The sequence below is a fragment of the Oncorhynchus gorbuscha genome, linkage group LG02 (assembly GCF_021184085.1).
Source record: "Oncorhynchus gorbuscha isolate QuinsamMale2020 ecotype Even-year linkage group LG02, OgorEven_v1.0, whole genome shotgun sequence".
NCBI lineage: Eukaryota > Metazoa > Chordata > Actinopteri > Salmoniformes > Salmonidae > Oncorhynchus > Oncorhynchus gorbuscha.
In genome coordinates, this window is record NC_060174.1 from 71,965,039 (window position 1) to 71,984,524 (window position 19,486).

Below are 19,486 nucleotides of genomic sequence, written 5' to 3' on the forward strand. Positions count from 1 at the left end.
ACTGTACTGCCCTACAAAGGCAAAACACAGTAACTATGTAATTATTGTTACTGCAAAATCTGAATTCGAAGTCTTTTTCCATCTAGACATAGTCATTTCTGATATTCCATGATATGTTCTGATCAACTGGCTCATTCTTGTCTCAGGAAACTAAATACCACACTAATCAGATTACAACAGATCAAAGTTTTTCCTTTGTAGGGCAGTGTAGTATACATACATTACATTAGAGTAATTTAGCAGACGTTCTAATCCAGAGCAATTTAAAGTGCATTCATCTTAAAATAGTTAGGTGAAACAATCAAACATCAGTCATAGTAATAAGTACATTTATTCTCAAAGTAGCTATCAACAAAGTTAGTGCTGGTAAGAAAAGATAACCGTGAGTGTAAGTTCAATAAAGGCAAATATTTTTCATGAGAGGTATTGTGGAAGAAATACATGAAGATTTTCAAAGAATGATAGATTTGAACAAATGACATGAAATAATGAGTACCATTTCAAGCTAACAAACTGTTTTAATGTTTTTCAGCATTCAAATGTGACTAGTTATCCCATTATGTCTCCCAAGTCATTTGATCTGGCCCATGCTGTTACAGCAAAACACAACAAAGCCTTTGCAGGCAGCGTCTTTCAGGAGGTGTTGCTTCCATGGCTCTCCCACACCATGTGTAGTGCATTTGCTTCTCCCATAATCTCCCTCTGCTCGATTCAGCTCATAAAGCACTGCGTCTGCAGAATTCACTGTAGCTTTGAAAATCTTCAATCCCGGGCCCGATAACAATTAAACTCTTTCATCGTGTTCCGCTAGCACCGTCTCTCACTGACATAACTTCTCTAAAATGTTACAGTGGGAACCTTGATTATAGGACTCGCAACATTGGAATGCATTGCACAAAAATGACACCGCAAGCGGAACATCACTGATGCATAGTCATTGGTTCAACACGCTGACTAGTCAAATCTTACTTGTGTATCCAGTTAACTGGTTTCTGTTACTGGTCAAGGTCGCTAACTGAGCTTGACTCAAAAGCCTTCCTCTAGTAATTCAAATGGATGTGAAACACAAGCACAGCCAAACAGCTGCTCAGGCATTACTCCATCTTTATGACCGACCGCACCGATCTGTCCGATCGTATATCCCCCATGTTGCCTCTCTTCTATTGTCCTGATTCCTCTTGATTTTTCTCTGCTACCTTCCATGCCCGGGAGTTAACAACCTCTGGAGGTCTCCTTCATATCAGGTTAATCAGGAAGCAGGCAGAGAGCTGCAGGAGCCTTGTCACTGAGGAGGATGGAATCACAGTGTAATTGGGCCAGATATAGCAACGTTCCCCCCTGAGCACAGGGGATGCAGGAGGGGAATGGGGAGATTTGTCATGGAGGCTCCCTCGGACAGCTGACTCTCTAATCTTCAGCACAGCCCCAGGAACGATGTCATCTGCCGCGCTCCATCTTACCTTTTGACACACCACGACATCTCCATCGTCTACGAGTCGGTTTAAGACCCTACAATTAGTCTCTCATTGCACACGAGTCGAGATGCACCGAGAGAGAAACAACTGGGCCAGTATTCATATGCGGACTGAAGGCCATGGAAGAATATGCAGAATATGTTTATTTTGTGAAACTTGTGGTTATGTGTCAGGTCACATACAGTGTAGTAACTGTGATTTGGCTCATAATGAATCTGGCGTCAAATGAATTGGCTTTGCTTTAAAAAAAAAAAACGTAAATCTGTAAAGAAACATGCCTGAGTTTAAATATTTTTTTAAAAAGGACCTGGTATTGTCTCAGAGAAGATAATGTGAAAAACATGATCCGGGAAACTAGTGTCATCCTCTCTAGAGAAGTATTACAAATCTGGAACAGACTGAAAAACGAAGACCAGGAAATGTACAGTTGAAAGGTTCTCTTTTTATCACTAGTTGAACTGGTCCCTGGATACCCCTAATGGTTTGTTTCATCAGGAATAGATCCACATTTTCAATTGAGAAGGCATAATGAAAAATGTAAGGCCTATCAAGTGTATTGTGTTGCACATATCACAACAATGGCACTGGAGTGTAGAACCTTTGCTCATGGCTTAGTTATCTAGGGCAGCATTTCCGCTGCACTACACAGCTGATTCAAATAATCAAAGCTTGATGATGAGTTTATTATTTAAATCAGCTGTGTAGTTTGGGAAATGCTAATCTAGGGCCTGGTTTATTCTAAAAGAGCCTCTGATTATTTATTGATAGTCGTCGCTGGCCTAGACTGCACCTTGAGGGTGAGATCGGAGCCGGAGCTGACTAGAATGCATAAGGAAGTTGAATAGCCGGTCACTTTGGAATAAAGAACATATGATTCTGATTTTGAGGACATATCCCTGGCTTTGATGTACCGCAGAGCAGCCACCGCTTTTGGAGCCGGCCTGAGCAAACATTTTTCATATGCCACAGATGAAAAATTATAATTACCAGGTTCATTTTTTGTTTCGTAGTGGCTGCCATGTCAGAAGGGTCACGTTTCCCTGAGGTGGGGACCAAGGGGCTTTCCACAGTGGTCGCTAGTATAGTGTGAAGAACATCCTATTCAGAGGTTTATTCAAATGGTGTGAGGGTGGTGACTAAACTCCTAAATCTCTGTGTGACCCACAGTGTCAAAGGCTTGATTTATTGACAGAAGCAGTGTGTGGTGAATAAACTGAAAATAGAAATCAGTCGTAGAGGAGTCTGTGACATGAAACACCTTCATTGAAAGGAGTCAGTTGTCTCATAAAAGATAGTGTGAAAAGTTCAAAAGTGTGTTACATAGTAATGTATTTATTTTATTTATCTGTTATTTTACCAGGTAAGTTGACTGAGAACACGTTCTCATTTGCAGCAACGACCTGGGGAATAGTTACAGGGGAAAGGAGGGATATGAATGAGCCAATTGTAAACTGGAGATTATTAGGTGACTGTGATGGTTTGAGGTCCAGATTGGGAATCACAGAGCAGCTCACAGATTACTGCACCTGTACATAGCCCACCTATAATTTAGCCCAAACAACTACCTCTTTCCCAACTGTATTTAATTAATTAATTAATTTTTCTCCTTTGCACCCCATTATTTTTATTTCTACTTTGCACATTCTTCCATTGCAAAACTACAATTCCAGTGTTTTACTTGCTATATTGTATTTACTTTGCCACCATGGCCTTTTTTGCCTTTACCTCCCTTCTCACCTCATTTGCTCACATTGTATATAGACTTGTTTATACTGTATTATTGACTGTATGTTTGTTTTACTCCACGTGTAACTCTGTGTCGTTGTATCTGTCAAACTGCTTTGCTTTATCTTGGCCAGGTGCAATTGTAAATGAGAACTCGTTCTCAACTTGCCTACCTGGTTAAATAAAGATTAAAAAAATTTTTTTAGCCAGGACACTGGGGTTAGCACCCCTACTCTTACAATAAGTGCCATGGGATCTTTAATGACCTCAGAGAGTCAGGACACCCATTTAACATCCCATCTGAAAGTCAACACCCTACCCCGGGCAGTGTCCCCAATCACTGCCATGGGGAATTGGGACATATTTTTTAGAACAGAGGAAAGAGTGCCTCCTACTGGCCCTCCAACACCACTTCCAGCAACATCTGGTCTCTCATCCAAGAACTGACCAGGACCAACCCTGCTTAGCTTCAGAAGTAAGCCAGCAGTGGTATGCAGGGTGGTATGCTGCATACCAGAGTTCAGTAATGTACTATCTACTGTATCTGCATTTTCTTGTAGACTTGTTTACTGCCTTGATGTGAACGTAATGAGCGCTTAGGCTTAGAAGCATATTAATTGTTCGCTCTGCAGACAACACATTTAATCGCAGCCTTTGGAGTTCCAACAAAGCATATGCTTTAGATTTTTTTATCTTATTTAACTAGGTTCTGTCGAGATCGTAGGCAAAGCTTTCCTTTTGTTTCTTGGTAAATATCCAATCTTAGCTCGTTTTATTTTAAGTTTTTATTAACTTCTTACAAAGTGCCCAATCTGTAAACTACTTTCAATATGACTTACTAGTCTTTATATCAGTTTTCAGAGGATTAAATACTGTTTTAGATAAATACTTTTAATCTCTTCTCACCTTTCTCTTTTGTAGAGTGGAGATGAGAATGAACTTGTGTAACTTTTTTATGAGATTCCTGTGGGGAGCTGTGGAGATGATTAAAGTTGACCTTTGCCTTCTCAGAGTGTAGCTGTTTTTTCAGTCATTGGTCAGCCTCTGCTTATTCAAACACTGAACCATCTGAGCCCCCACATGGATCAGATCCCCCACCTGTTGCCATAGCAATATCCCCAAGGTAGTCACCTTGACCTTTGGGGGCCATAGAGTGAGGCATGATGGGATGTAGTGATGTGTGTTATGTAGGGTAATGAGTACGCTCCCTGTGCGTACAGCAGAAACTAACACCAATTTTACACCAATTAATGCTTTCAGGGACTTTCTCACATCCCTGAGGAGAGATTGTAGTTAAGTTAATGCTCTTTCAGAAATCTCGCAGTGTCAGATCAAGCTTGCAGTTCCAACGAACTGTCCTACAATCCTGGATCATGATTTTTCCCATTTAAGTCAAATTGCTTGGACAGGTCTTAGAACACGCTCCGCCATTGTAAATGGTAGGTTACGCTGCACTATTTTGGAATAATCTCATTTTGAATAATAGTGGACTTTTTAATCAGACATTTGAAAATGACTGCAGAGGTTGTGTTCACTTATACACTGAGTGTACAAAACATGAATGACATAGACTGACCAGGTGAAGCGACAGTATGATCCTTTATTGATGTCACTTGTTAAATCCACTTCAATCAGTGTAGATGAAGTGGAAGAGACAGGTTAAAGAAGGATTTTTAGGCCTTGAGACAATTGAGACATGGATTGTGTATGTGTACCTTTCAGAGGGTGAATGGGTAAGACAAAATATTTACGTGCCTTTTGAATGGGGTATAGTAGTAGATGCCAGGTGCCCCGGTTTGTGTCAAGAACTGCAACGCTGCTGGGTTTTTCACGCTCAAGTTTCCCAGGTGTCAAGAATGGTCCTTCACCCAAAGGACGTCCAGCCAACTTGACACAACTGTGTGAAGCATTGGAGTCAACATGGGCCAGAATCCCTGTGGAACGCTTTCGACACCTTGTAGAGACCATGCCACTATGAATTGATGCTGTTCTGAGAGCGAAAGGGTGGGGTGCAACTCAATATTAGGAAGTCGTTTTTAATATTTTGTGCACTCAGTGTACATCATTAAAATAAATGAGAGCGATCATAATCAGACCAGAGAAAAGTGTTGCTGCCAATGGGATTTCAAGCTGGATGTGAAAGCCCTCTTTTGTAAACCATCCATCTCAGTCCTGGCCAAAGGATCGGTAGTTGTGGAAATTATTTCTTGTGGTAGGGTTTCATAAGTCACTGTTGACTTTAACCATGCCTCAATCGATGAAATCAGAAGGGCACTATGAAAAGGTCGGTGTTGGTAGTGTCAGATCCATCATAGACAGGGAGTACAGTAAGGAAAACAGGGCACGCCCCAATCTACTGCCATTTGTCTTGGCTGAGACATCAAAGACCGGGAGGAAGGTTCGTTGGGAGGATGTTTTTCCTCCACAATATTGTTGCTCATAAACAAACTATTGTTGCTCTATAATAAATAAATGTGCTAATATGGATATTGCTAGTCGCACTGAATTTTTTTATTTCCAACTCCTCTACACGGGCCCTTGCAAATATTCCTGTTGTCTACCTTTCTCATTATGTCTGAGATAAAGCTGTAAGCAAACACAGTGGGCATTCTGCCTTTCATCCTATTAAGCTGTTTCTAGGAATTGTTTAAGATTAGAAAAATGTTGCTGAAATATGACAAACGACATGCTTCTAGGAGCCATGATTTGGTTTCTATGTCAATGATATGAATTTAAAAAAATGTATGTTGATATCATATGAGTCCCTTTTGGAACAATAATTCAAAGTGTTTAATATCCCTGTAGAGTAGATGATAGCATGTCCTTGGACAATAGATTTGTGAGAAACAGTGCCCATCAGAAGTTTGGACACACCTACTCATTCAAGGGTTTTTCTTTATAATTTTTTTACTATTTTCTACATTGTAGAATAATAGTGAAGAAATAAACTGAAATAGCACATATGGAATCATGTAATAACCAAAAAAGTGTTAAGCAATTTTAGATTTTTCAAAGTTGCCACATTCTCTCAACCAGCTATACCTGGAATGCTTTTCCAACAGTCTTGAAGGAGTTCCCACATGCTAAGCACTTGTTGGCTGCTTTTCCTTCACTCTGCGGTCCAACTCATCTCAAACCATCTCAATTGCATTGAGGTCAGGTGATTGTGGAGGCCAGATCATCTGATGCAGCACTCCATCACTCTCCGTCTTGGTCAAATAGCCCTTACACAGCCTGGAGGTGTGTTTTGGGTCATTGTCCTGTTGAAAAACAAATGATAGTCCCACTAAGCTCAAACCAGATGGGATGGCGTATCGGTGCAGAATGCTGTGGTAGCCATGCTGGTTAAGTGCGCCTTGACTTCTAAATAAATCAACAACAGTGTCGACAGCAAAGTACCCCCACTCCGTCACACCTCCTCCTCCATGCTTCATGGTGGGAACCACAAATGCAGAGATCATCCATTCACATACTCTGCATGTAACAAAAAATCCCCAAATCTCACATTTGGACTCATCAGACCAAAGGACAGATTTCCACCGGTCTAATGCCCATTGCTTGTGTTTCTTGGCCCAAGCAAGCCTCTTATTCGTAATGGTGACATTTAGTAGTGGTTTCTTTGCAGCAATTTGACCATGAATGCTTGATTCACGCAGTCTCCTCTGAAGAGTTGATGTTGAGATGTGTCTGTTACTTGAACTCTGAAGCAGTTATTTGGGCTGTAATCTGAGGTGCAATTAACTCTAAATAAGTTATCCTCTGCAGCAGAGAGAACTCTTCCTTTCCTGGAAGACCCAGAGGGCTATCTTCTGTATACCACCGCTACCATGTCACAACATAAGTGATTGGCTCAAACGCTTTAAGAAGTAATGAAATTCCACAAATGAACATTTAACCTTTTCACACGTACGGACACACGGGTGTGATCGTTCTACAGTGGTCCCTGTAGTGTACGATAAAACTGTTGTGATTAGAACACTTATTTAGAAGGGCCAGTTTCGAATGAAGCAACAAACAGCATTTGAGCTGGCCACACATTTTTCAGAAACATTTTGCACAAACACAGTCCTTACAAAGTTATGTCCAAAATGTGAGCAGTTTATTTTTGGATGCAATGTTCAGACATACACAAAAGTATCTACAGCATAACACAATCATCCAAACCGGAAAAATGTAGGCTACATTTGTCCTAGCGCTAACTGAGAAAAGATTGACGTAACACAAGCGGTCATGTTTGTATAACTCTCGCTGACAAACTACAATATGAATTAGCTAATATAAATGACTGTTTATAATTAATCACATCACAGGTGAGCTCACCATTGATCAAAATAATTGAGTTAAACATCTCTAGAAATTGAAAGTAATTAGAAGATGGGTAGTTTCTGCGCGCTGTCATGCTTTTTTCCCTTCACAGAAACCAAAGATAATAAGAGGAGACGGTGTTTTTGGTCTGTTTATAGTTTGCATGTTCAAGGGAGGGTGTCGTCCACCATCGTTCACATCCCACCATTCATTTCCGGAACTTTACTCAAAAAATGAGTGAACCCTTACTCACCTCATTTTGTTATAACATATTTGGTCCAACAGACGATTACGTGAAACCCATAATGCATTGTTTGTCAACAAACATGGCTACACACAGCTGGAATTAGCTTAGATCATCATAATCAGTACAACCTTCAAAAAAGTATTTTGCACACATAATATGTGCCCATTACAATCTATGCAAGAATCGGAATGCATGCCAACAATTGGGAAGTGCCTGGGGAATTTTGTCTGGGTCAGAAATGTCCCAAAACATAATTGTCCGCAAAAGTGAAAAGGACTATTTTTATGTCAATGAATGAGGAGGCGGAACACACTTCAATTCAAACTGTTCTTAGAAAATAAAAACTTGTTCGAAAATCATTTGAAATTGAAGTTGAAACAGCCTATAAATAAAAACAAGCTAAGTGCCTTGGTTTGAGGGCAGCGCGGATTAAATGTACTGTTGTACTGTTGCGTAACAATCACATTCTGAGATGGAGAGAACGTTCTAACATCATGTGCATAAAAAAAATAACGCTGGGGCAACCGTTAGAGATATTTGGAACTCACACATGAAAGGGTTAACAAGGCACACCTGTTAATTGAAATGCATTCCAGGTGACTACTTCATGAAGCTGGTTGAGAGAATGTCAAGAGTGTGCAAATCTATCATCAAGGCAAAGGGTGGCTACTTTGAAGAATCTCACAAATATCAAATATATTTTGATTTGTTTAGAAAATGGTAAAAAATAAAATAAAAACCTGAATGAGTAGGTGTGTCCAAACCTTTGACTGGTACTGTTTTTATATTTTTTGCTACTGCTCGACTAAGGCTGTTGGTCGGCCAACATTTCTTATCGCCCAAACAATCGACCAGTCTACTAAATGGAATCAGCCCTAGCAGCTACTTTATCCTTTCAAATCCACTGTTTTATTAGAAATAGAAAACATGGGGAAAATGAGAAACAAATGTGAAACATATCTATCACGCCCACCCAACACGCACAACCAAGTACAGATGTACATACACACACCTCCAAACCATGTAATGTAGGTTATACACACCATGTAATAATTCCCTATACCAGTTTGGGAACAGCTCCATCTTGTCCAGTGTATAAGGGCCTGATAAGGTTTGCAATATCTGCCTCTGTGTCCCACTGCTATCTCATTGCACCGATGCATAAATTATCCAGGCATCTACTGGATTTTAGGAGGCGGTTTAGTCCCAGTGCTGTCAATCCTGTACATAATGGATTGTGAGACTTTAGAGAGCAAGTTAAGATGCCGTTTTTCTCCTTTAAGCATCCATTAATTAACATAAATAAAATATAAGGAGACACTGCTGGGAGGCTGTGAAATAGTATTGGTCGCGTACACATATTTAGCAAATGTTCTAGTGGGTGTAGCGAAATGCTTATGTTCCTAGCACCGAGAGTGCAGTAATACCTGTCAAAACAATCCATGCGAAGCCAAAACATTTCAAGAAAATTATTAAGAAATATAGACATATTTGAAACATTAAACATCACAAAACATTCCAAACACCTTCCTAATATTAATAATCCGATTCTTGATACACACGGGAAACTGTTGAGTGTGAAAAACCCAAAAGCGTTGCAGTTGTTGACACTCAAACCAGTGCACCTGGCACGTACTACCATACCCCATTCAAAGGCATTTAAATATTTTGTCTTGCCCACTCACCCACTGAATTGCACACTTGCGCAATTAATGTCTCAAGGCTTAAAAATCCTTCTTTAACCAGTCTCCTCCCCTTAATCTACACTGATTTTGAAGTGGATTTAACAAGTGACGTCAATAAGGAATAATAGCTTTCACCTGGATTCACCTGGTAAGTCTGTCTCGGAAAGACACTCATTGTATGTATGGTTAAAGTCGGAAGTTTACGTACATCTTAGCCAAATACATTTAAACTCAGTTTTTCACAATTCCTGACAGTTAGGATCACCACTTTATTTCAAGAATGTGAAATGTCAGAATAATAGTAGAGAGAATGATTTATTTCAGCTTTTATTTCTTTCATCACATACCCAGTGGGTCAGAAGTTTACATACACTCAATTAGTATTTGGTAGCATTGCCTTTAAATAGTTTAACTTGGGTCAAATGTTTCGGTTAGCCTTCCACAAGCTTCCCACAAAGCTTCCCAAAGCTTCCCTTTGAATTTTGGCCTAATCCTCCTGACAGAGCTGGTATAACTGAGTCAGGTTTGTAGGCCTCCTTTCACGCACACGCTTTTTCAGTTATGCCCACAAATCTTCTATAGGATTGAGGTCAGGGCTTTGAGATGGCCATTCTAATACCTTGACTTTGTTGTCCTTAGGTCATTTTGCCACAACTTTGGAAGTATGCTTGGGGTCATTGTCCATTTGGAAGACCCATTTGCGACCAAGCTTTAACTTTCTGACTGATGTCTTGAGCTGTTGTTTCAATATATCCACATAATTTTCCCCCTCATGATGCCATCTATTTTGTGAAGTGCACCAGTCCTTCCTGCGGCAAGCACCCCCACAACATGATGCTGCCACCCCAGTGCTTCACAATTGGGATGGTGTTCTTCGGCTTGCAAGCATCCCCCTTTTTCCTTCAAACATAACGATGGTCATTATGGCCAAACAGTTCTATTTTTGTTTCATCAGACCAGAGGACATTTCTCCAAAAAGTACCATCTTTGTCCCCATGTGCAGTTGCAAATCATAGTCTGGCTTTTTTATGGCGGTTTTGGAGCAGTGGCTTCTTCCTTGCTGAGCGGCCTTTCAGGTTATGTCAATATAGGACTTGTTTTACTGTGGATATAGATACTTTTGTACCTGTTTCCTCCAGCATTTTCACAAGGTCCTTTACTGTTGTTCTGTGATTGATTTTCACTTTTTGCACCAAAGTACGTTAATCTCTAGGAGACAGAACGAGTCTCCTTCCTGAGTGGCATGGCGGCTGCATGGTCCCATGGTGTTTATACTTGCATACTATTGTTTGTACAGATGAATGTGGTACCTTCAGGCATTTGTAAATTGCTCCCAAGGATGAACCAGACTTGTGGAGGTCTACAATTTTTTTTTCTGAGGTCTTGGCTGATTTCTTTTGATTTTCCTATGATGTCAAGCAAAGAGGCACTGATTTTGAAGGTAGGTCTTGAAATACATCCACAGGTACACCTCCAATTGACTCAAATTATATCAATTAGCCTATCAGAAGCTTCTAAAGCCATGACATCATTTTCTGTAACTTTCCAAGCTCAGTCAACTTAGTGTGTGTGTGAACAATTGTTGGGAAAATTACGTAGATGTCCTAAACGACTTGCCAAAACTATAGTTTGTTAACAAGACATTTGTGGAGTGGTTGAAAAACAAGTTTTAATGACTCCAACAGAAGTGTATGTAAACTTCCGATTTCAACTGTATATGATGGTGTGTATAGACATTTATGGACAGTGTATGAATATAAAAGGTGTGAACAGCAGTAGTTATATAGGGTGAGCCTTGACTAGAATACATAAATTGTGTAAAATGGTATGTAAACATTGTCAAAGTGACCAGTGTTCAATAACTATGTACAAAGGGCAGCAGTCTCTAAGGTGCAGGGTTGAGTACAGGGTGGTGGTGGCTTGTGAGAGTGACTCAATTTCAGGGCAGGGTACTGAGCAGAGGCCGGCTAGTGGTGACTATTTAACAGTCTGATGGCCTGGAGATGGAAGCTGTTTTTCAGTCTCGCGGTCCCAGCTTTGATGCACCTGTACTGCCCCCTCCCCCGCCTGCTGTCTATGAAAATTAGTGGAGTATATTGGTTCAATGAACCTCCTGCCGGGTGCAGGACCGCATTACTGTTTTTGTGTTTCCCATCAAACAATTTGCCAGAGTTCAAATCGAATTACAAACACTCTGCAGCACAGAGAGCTGGTGTGTGTGTGTGTGTGTGTGTGTGTGTGTGTGTGTGTGTGTGTGTGTGTGTGTGTGTGTGTGTGTGTGTGTGTGTGTGTGTGTGTGTGTGTGTGTGTGTGTGTGTGTGTGTGATGAAGTACTGCAGGGGTTTGAGTTAGCACCAAGACATCTAGGTCTATGATAAAGCTACAATAATCTGGATCCTTTTTATGTTTGTATCACCTCTTATGGTACTAAAGATGAACTGCTGTATGATCACAGGATGGCGCTACCATCATGCTGTATATAGGATGGGGGGTGAAAAATGTCAGTTGTCCCCATGAAAAAAAGAGTTCAGAGAGTATAAAATTCAACTGGCAGTATACTAAATATCACATCTGCCTATGGGAGGGAGAATGGATGGACATTAAAGCAGGTCAGTTCCAGTGTTGGAATGCTGGCAAGCTTCTCTTCTGGAAGAAAAGCGATATGTGAGGCTACACCATTCTCGTAATGTGCAATTTCCACCTTTACACCAAGATTTCTACAGGAAAATAAATAAAATCAAGTAAATCAAGGATAGTTGAAATCAGTGTTAAAAAATGTTGGTTAAATTGACTCTACTGTGAATCATCTTATCCCTCGAGGGAGTGATACGCTCCGTAATGTTGATAAATTATGGTTAATTGGGACAGAGTACATTTAACTCCATTAAGAGTAACCAGAGACAGTTAAATATTTTGAGTTATCCACATATGTGGGAGGGGCCTTGTCATATTTCAAATAGTTTGTTTCAATATCTGTGTTTTTGCATTTACATTTGATTGTTTTTATCTATTACTACACAAAGATAAGAAACACACATCTTTCTAAACTAATCCAATCTGTAAGTGGTTGGATTAATTGCAACTGTTAGTTAGTGAGATAGTTGTTCCAGTTTACATGGTGTTGGTCAGGGGTACTCAACTCTTACCCTACAAGGTCTGGAGCATGCTGGTTTTCTGTTCTACCTGATAATGAATTTCACACACCTGATGTCCCAGGTCTAAATCAGTCCCCGATTAGAGGCAAACGATAAAAGATGTAAAAAAATTCTGTGGAACTCGCTTCGAGGTCCAGAGTTGAATTTGAAGGGTGTAGGTAGTCTTCATGTATGATATTTTCTTTCCTACCCTGATAGGGATTTTAATTGCAAGTTGTGAGTGATGAAAAGGGATGGATTTCTTCCAGCAAGTCGGCTTCCAACAGAGTTTGGATATCACTTTGCAAACCACCATAATGTGACACATACATTTTTTTTCTCTCAAAATTACACGCGTATACACCCTTTACACCCTTAAAGGAGGTAAACTGAAAGACAAATGTACTATGCTGTAGTTGATTGTTAACACAGGCAAATGTATCATAGCAAGGGAGTTGATTAAAAATAATACTGAGAAGAGTAAAATTGTCATTTAAGTTCATTTTGAGCAACTCTCTGAGAGTTGAATATTTACTCCATTTAGTGTCGTTAAAAATAAGAAAAAAAGATCAACACCATAACCAGAGGGGATTTAGCAAATGGGGGTGGGACAATATAAACCCCAAAATACTGTTACATTTGAATCCATAGGAGTTGAATTAACTCTTATGATTTGACTGTGTAGGGGGGTACTTGTGCATACCTAAATTCTGCCCCCTTAAAAGAAATCTGAAATCTGGTGTTTCATTTTTAATTTGAGGGATTTCATTGAAAGTATGTAGCATAAAGAAGAAATTGTGCACAGAAAATAATAGTTTAAATAAACATTTCACCATTACGTCCTCTTCAAGTCAAGCTTTCTGTTTGAATTGCTTTCTGAAACTCTTTTGATCCTATTCTATTTGATCCCACTCTACGTGAATCAGTTTGAACAAGAATAAAAAATGACATCCCCTCTCAACTATTGTATTCTTCGTTAATCCCTCTTTCAGCATGACCTTGAGAATAAAGAATCTTTGAAAGTGGTATTCAGCATATCAAATGTTTGTTTCCTGAGCTCAGTAGTTTCCCAATAAAACCCTTCTGGTGTCTATTGAATGATTGTATATTATCTCTGTAGTTTCCTTCGAGTGAAATCAGATACTCCCAGCTTGCAGGAAGATCCCGGCAGAGCCTTCCAGACATTGTCTCCTCTGTCACTCTGCGGCACCAGAGTTTAGGTTCCTGTGAACAGTGGTAGGGAGTGACCCAGAACGAGTCGACTGGGGTCTTTTCAACTCACTATTTCTGTCAGAAACGCCGCTTCCCCAAAGACAAACAATTACTGTGCCTGTGCATCATCTTTAAACATGGGTTACAGCTTTGATCTGTGCTCTGTGTATAATTACAGTTATGCCCATTAAACTGGGGATTTGGGTAAAACTAGTCACTTACTGGTCCCTGTCAAGCTCAGGCAACCAACCCAATACATTAATGAAGTCATATGGAACGGAATTAAATGTTGACTTTTCAATTTACATTTGACTGCTGTCAAAATGTAAAAATACACATCTGAGGGCTTTTCATTGTTGTTACACCCTGGAGTGTTTACAGAATCCTATTTTGTAAATATTGAGCACGTGTCTCCACTCATAACCCACATTTAATTGTCTGTTCAACCACAGGCAACCTCTCAGGTGCCCACTGGACCGTTCATTAGGTACACCCATATAGTACTGGGTCGGACCACCCTCTTTGCCTCCAGAACATCCTGAATTATTTGGGGCATTCTACAAGGTGTCAGAAATGTTCCACAGGGATGTTGGTCCATGCTGACGCAATGGCATCACGCAGTTGCTGCAGATTAGACGGCGGTACGTTCATTTTGCGAACAGCCTGTTCCATCTCATCCCAAAGATGCTCTATTTGGTTGAGGTCCGGGGACTTTGGAGGCCACTCAAGTAAACTGAACTCACTGTTATGTTCCAGACAATGTTTTTCCACTCCTCTATTGTCCAGTGTTGGTGATTGCGTGCACACTGAAGCCTCTTCTTTTAGCTGATAGAAGTGGAACCGTCTGCTGTGATAGCCCATCCGTGACAAGGATCGAGGAGTTGTGCGTTGCGAGGTGCCGTTCTGCACACCACTGTTGTACAGCACCATTATTTGTCAGTTTGTGGCACGCCTTTTAGCTTGTACGATTCTTGCCGTTCTCCTTCGACCTCTCATCAATGAGCTTTTATCACCCACAGGACTGCCGCTGACTGGAATGCCGCTTTTTTGTTTGTCGCACCATTCTCGGTAAACCCTAGACACTGTTGTGCGTGAAAAGTCCAGGAGGCCGGACATTTCTGAAATAGTGGATCCGGCGTGCCTGGTACAGACGGTCATACCACTCTCAAAGGCTTGGGTTACTCGTTTTGCCCATTCTAATGTTCAATCGAACAGTAACGGAATGCCTCGATGCCTGCTTTATATATCAAGCCACGGCCACGTGACTCACTGTCTGTAGGAGCAATCCATTTTCGTAATCGCAATGTTGTGAGTTGGCATCCACCCTAGCATCCACAGAGACACTCACAGAGCTGACAGGTTTAGTGGGAGAAAAATAAAAAAATGTGTTTCTCTTCATTTTCGTCAAAGCCCTGCTTTGGTTCTGATGTCGTGTAGTGAGCCTGTGGTCTCATTCTGATGTGAGGTGGGTAGGTGGGAGACAGTGGTGGCGGCTGGGCTGAGTTCCCCCTCCCTCCTGTTCTGGGACTCTTAGCTCCCATGGTGCAGCTGGCCCCCGGGATTTAAAGGTTGTTCTTAATATCATTGGCGGAGCTGAGTGTGCTGTAATCTTGCAGCAGCGCTGAAATATCCACTCCAGACCCTCAGCTTAATTTGTCAGCAGGCAGGTCAACTGTGCCTGATCTGATGGGGCAGCCTTGGGACTTAGCCACTCTCCCTTGAATCCCTAAAACAACTGCTTCTATTCCTAACCCAAATATTTTGCATCTTATTATCTTACTGATCATAAACACAGACCAAACCCAGTTTCTCACTAAAGATAGTGAGTCCAAAATGTTCTCTATTTCACAAGCGATTGACATTGTCAAAATATAATTTTAAACTGTCTAACATACCACAGTTTCTTACTTTTCAAGACTTTTATAATTTCCTTCTATTATGGACAGAATAGCTAGCTTCAATGTTTCCAGTGTCCCCTGTGTGTCTAAATGATGTGGGTCAGAGAGTAGCTGTGGCCTTGTCTCAGAATGCTGAATCCCACTCCAGTTTCTGTCAGGGTGGCTACCTGGCATAGTCCTTGGAACACAGTTATCAGTGCTCATCTGGGAGTTGAGTTTACAACAACCCTTTCTATCCCGCTAAGCCTATCACTCATCAAGGCCTTTTAAAGGTGCTTTGCGTGGTTTTCTCTGTGCCTTTTTCTTACCATTTGTCCCAAGGTTTTAAAGTGGCGCGTCAGTGAAGGTTCTGACTCCACTGAAACAGATTACATGAGTTTTTGTCAGACGGGGCAAAGCTCAGACATGTCAGATGGTGTTTGGGGCAAAGATGCCACTAGGAGTTACAGTGAGTTACAGGGAAAGAATACAGAAGCCGTGGCATTAACATTATGGGCCTGATGTAGTGTACACTGGCAAGTTCTGTAATACTGCTAAATCAATATGTAATCAAATATAATTGAAAAATGAATAATGAGTATACGGTATAGATTTTGCTCATGTTTAATTACAGTAAAGAGAGTCCTTGTATGTCAGATGTTGACTCATGCATGCATAAGTACATGCTATTGCTCAGTAAACACATGCACAGGACTGTGTATAAGGTATTGTCTACGCATTCTACAGAAGCATGCTGCAGAGCACATTCATTAAAATTGAATGCGCTTGGTCTTTTGTTTTTGGAGAATGTCTTTGTCATTTCATCTAAGTACAGGGAATAATTTTTGGGACAAATCGTGTTTGCTTCTAAACATGGTGTGCATGTGTGAGTATGTGGGGATGTGGTATTGGCTGCGCTCAGAGGAACATCCATAGCGTCCTACAAACTGAAATGACAGTTAAGTTTGGAAATACTGTCTGCATTTAGTTTGTCAGCTAAATGAGGACAAACCACAGAGAATGTCAATTGTAAAACAAACTGTTTTGCTTCATATCCTCACCCACAATGTCTTACAATGAGTGAATAAGACTCCCTTCAGATTGGCTTATGTTTAAACAAGCAGCACAGTGTCTGTGCTGTTGCAGTTGCATACAAGTATGATGGCCTGCAAGACCATGCTATTTGTCCTTGGAGCAAAGAAAGAAACCATAATCAAGAGGAAACATGTTGGAGTTAATTAGAGGTGCTAAAGGAAGAAACCTAGAATGGCACAAGATTTATTTTAGTCATGAAGCCTCCCTCAGAGAAACCTCCCTCAGAGCCACACACTATAGCATATAGAGTTATTCTTGCCAAATGAATTATGTGCTAATGTCTGTTGGCTCCCTACCCCCAGTGGTAAAGGCTCCAAACAACCATGCTATGATTCAAACAGAAAGGCTCCACTTTCTCAAGGGGATTTTTATAATTGGTAGCTATACAGTAAGTCATTTATATTTTGAGCACCGTATATTAACAAAGGGTCCCATCTCAGTCTTATAAACATACCTAGGAACGAGTTAGAATTCTCAGACCTGAACTATGCACTATATGGTCCACATTCTTTAGAAATAAACAAACATTTGCCCTGATAATTTGAGGTGGTAATCTTACATATAACACCTCTCTGATTCAGAGGGGTTGGGTTAAATGCAGAATACACATTTCAGTTGAAGGCATTCAGTTGTACAAATGACTAGGTATCCCCCTTTCCCCGAAAGGTGTTTTTTTATCAACATAAATCATTGATCTATTGGGTAAGAAGGGAACTTTTTGTCGATACAGGCTGTCATGCAAAAAGTATCCCCAGTCCCTAAACTAATCTGCTGTGTTCAAATCTCAAGATGTCCTCCAGATGTTTTTGGTACACTACAGTACAGTTGGGGACAAAAAAAAATACCATTTCCTAGTACCCCCCAGACGGAATAGTTTGAGTATTGTCCTTGAATTTTTTTAGAGTTGACTATTATTTCAGACTTTTACATTGGAATACCTATTTTCCAGACTCCGTTTCATGGAACGAGTGCAGTAGCTTTGTTGAAGTTGAATGATAGAGACCAGTGTTGTTGCAAGGTAAAGATATCTTTCCAACATCTCAGAGCCCCATGAGTTGTGAAACGTGACCCCCAGTTCCCTTGAAAACAGAAGTCAGTTTCAGCAGCTGTGGAAGAGATGGGACTGCTGATGACCCTGCTTCATATCCTGTGTTAAATTATGTTTTCCCAGTTCAAAGGTTGGCCTTGGCAGTCCTAGAACCAACTATGAGTTTACTCATTGCAGTGACAAACAATTATACAATATTTGTTATTACAATAATAACAGACAACGGCCATGCATGTTATAAAATTCCCTTATCCTTTCTCAGTGATGCCGTGATTTCCTGTCCTGGAATCTAAGTGTTTCTCTGATGGGCAACATAGTGGCCTATAAATAGAGGCCTTGTTGGACAGTTGTCTGTATCTCTGCCCTGCTTCTCGCGGGCACGGTGGCATGCTCACATTGTGCATGACGACTCGGTCGGAGCCTGGCACCTCTCCCAGGCCCATGCATCTTAATAGTTGTGACATCATTCACGGCAGCGGAGCTTTCTCCCACTCACTGCCTCAACTTTCCACTAACAGAGCGTTGAGGATCCGTTCAAATTTTTTTTTGTAACGCAATTTGTTCTTGGGGTTAAGTGCTGTAAGCTATCGATTGCTCATGTTTTTCTCACATCCATTCTCATTTCACGAGTGCTCAAAACCTAATAAGACAAGCCCACCTTTTCAACGACAAAGTTTAAAAAGGCATCTGTCAAATGAGGGGTTCTATTTGTGGAATACTGGACAGATATGGGATGTATGAGACAGTTGGTTTTTGAGAAACATGGTAAGTCTATTTGGTGGTTAATGCAATCAGAAAATACTAATGAATTGTGTCTAGGGTTTTGCTTCTCTTGCTCCATCAAACTGTTCAAGGTTAGCTTGTCACTTTTATTTAAACCCAACATTAGTTTGCTGGAGCCTCTCTCGACTGACAAAGAAGTCTCATTTGGTGGTAGTAGTAGTAGTAAAAGAGTGCCCTGCATGATATAGCATGCAATGTGAATGAGCCAGTCAGGTAATGTAATCAGCTAAGGTCGCGGCTTGTAGGTAGACGAGGCTTGGTTCCACGTTTATTCCCGGCATTGGCCAATAGTCAATGAGATTGTCTTTTCGCTGTACCTCTCACAGCTCCTTAACTTAATGAATCCCTTTCCATTATAATGTCTCTTGATTGGCCATACTGTACGGCTGTCAGTATATGCAGGGTGTCATTAGTGAAATATATAAGCTCCTTTAAGCTTTGCCTGTAAAACAAAATAATTCAAATTCTCATGTTATTCTATCTGGCTGCTCCATAAGAAGAAATTGCTAATCCAAAATGTTTGTCATGAGCCCGGTTTTGTGTGTCCTCTGTCTTCTAATTGCATCCTTGAAGAATGAAAAAACAAAATGTGGGAAAGAAAGAGTGAAATCAGGTTCACAGGCCTCCCATTCTGTGTTGTTGAGCGGTTGGTGATTTGAGCCAGTGGTGTGGTGGGATACCTCTGCTGGAGCAGCGCCACATGCCTCATTCTCACCGGCCCACCGCCATTGTGCCTGGGCTCCACTGAGAGGGGCTTTGATTCTCCTGGAGAGGGACCTTATTAGTCAAACACTCTCCTACATGGCAACTCATTCATGACTCTTAATGAGAGAGGAATCTGGACCAGCTAATAAGGTGGCCGTCCCTTTAGTGCCATGTGAGGGGGAGAATGGAGCAGAT

General features: G+C 40.9%; 1 protein-coding gene across 1 annotated transcript in view; it reads left to right on the forward strand.

Annotated features, from left to right (window-relative positions):
* The window catches only part of LOC124008800 (ephrin-B1-like), a 71,227-nt gene that overhangs the window by 43,664 nt on the left and 8,077 nt on the right, over window positions 1-19,486 (forward strand). The window lies entirely within an intron of this gene.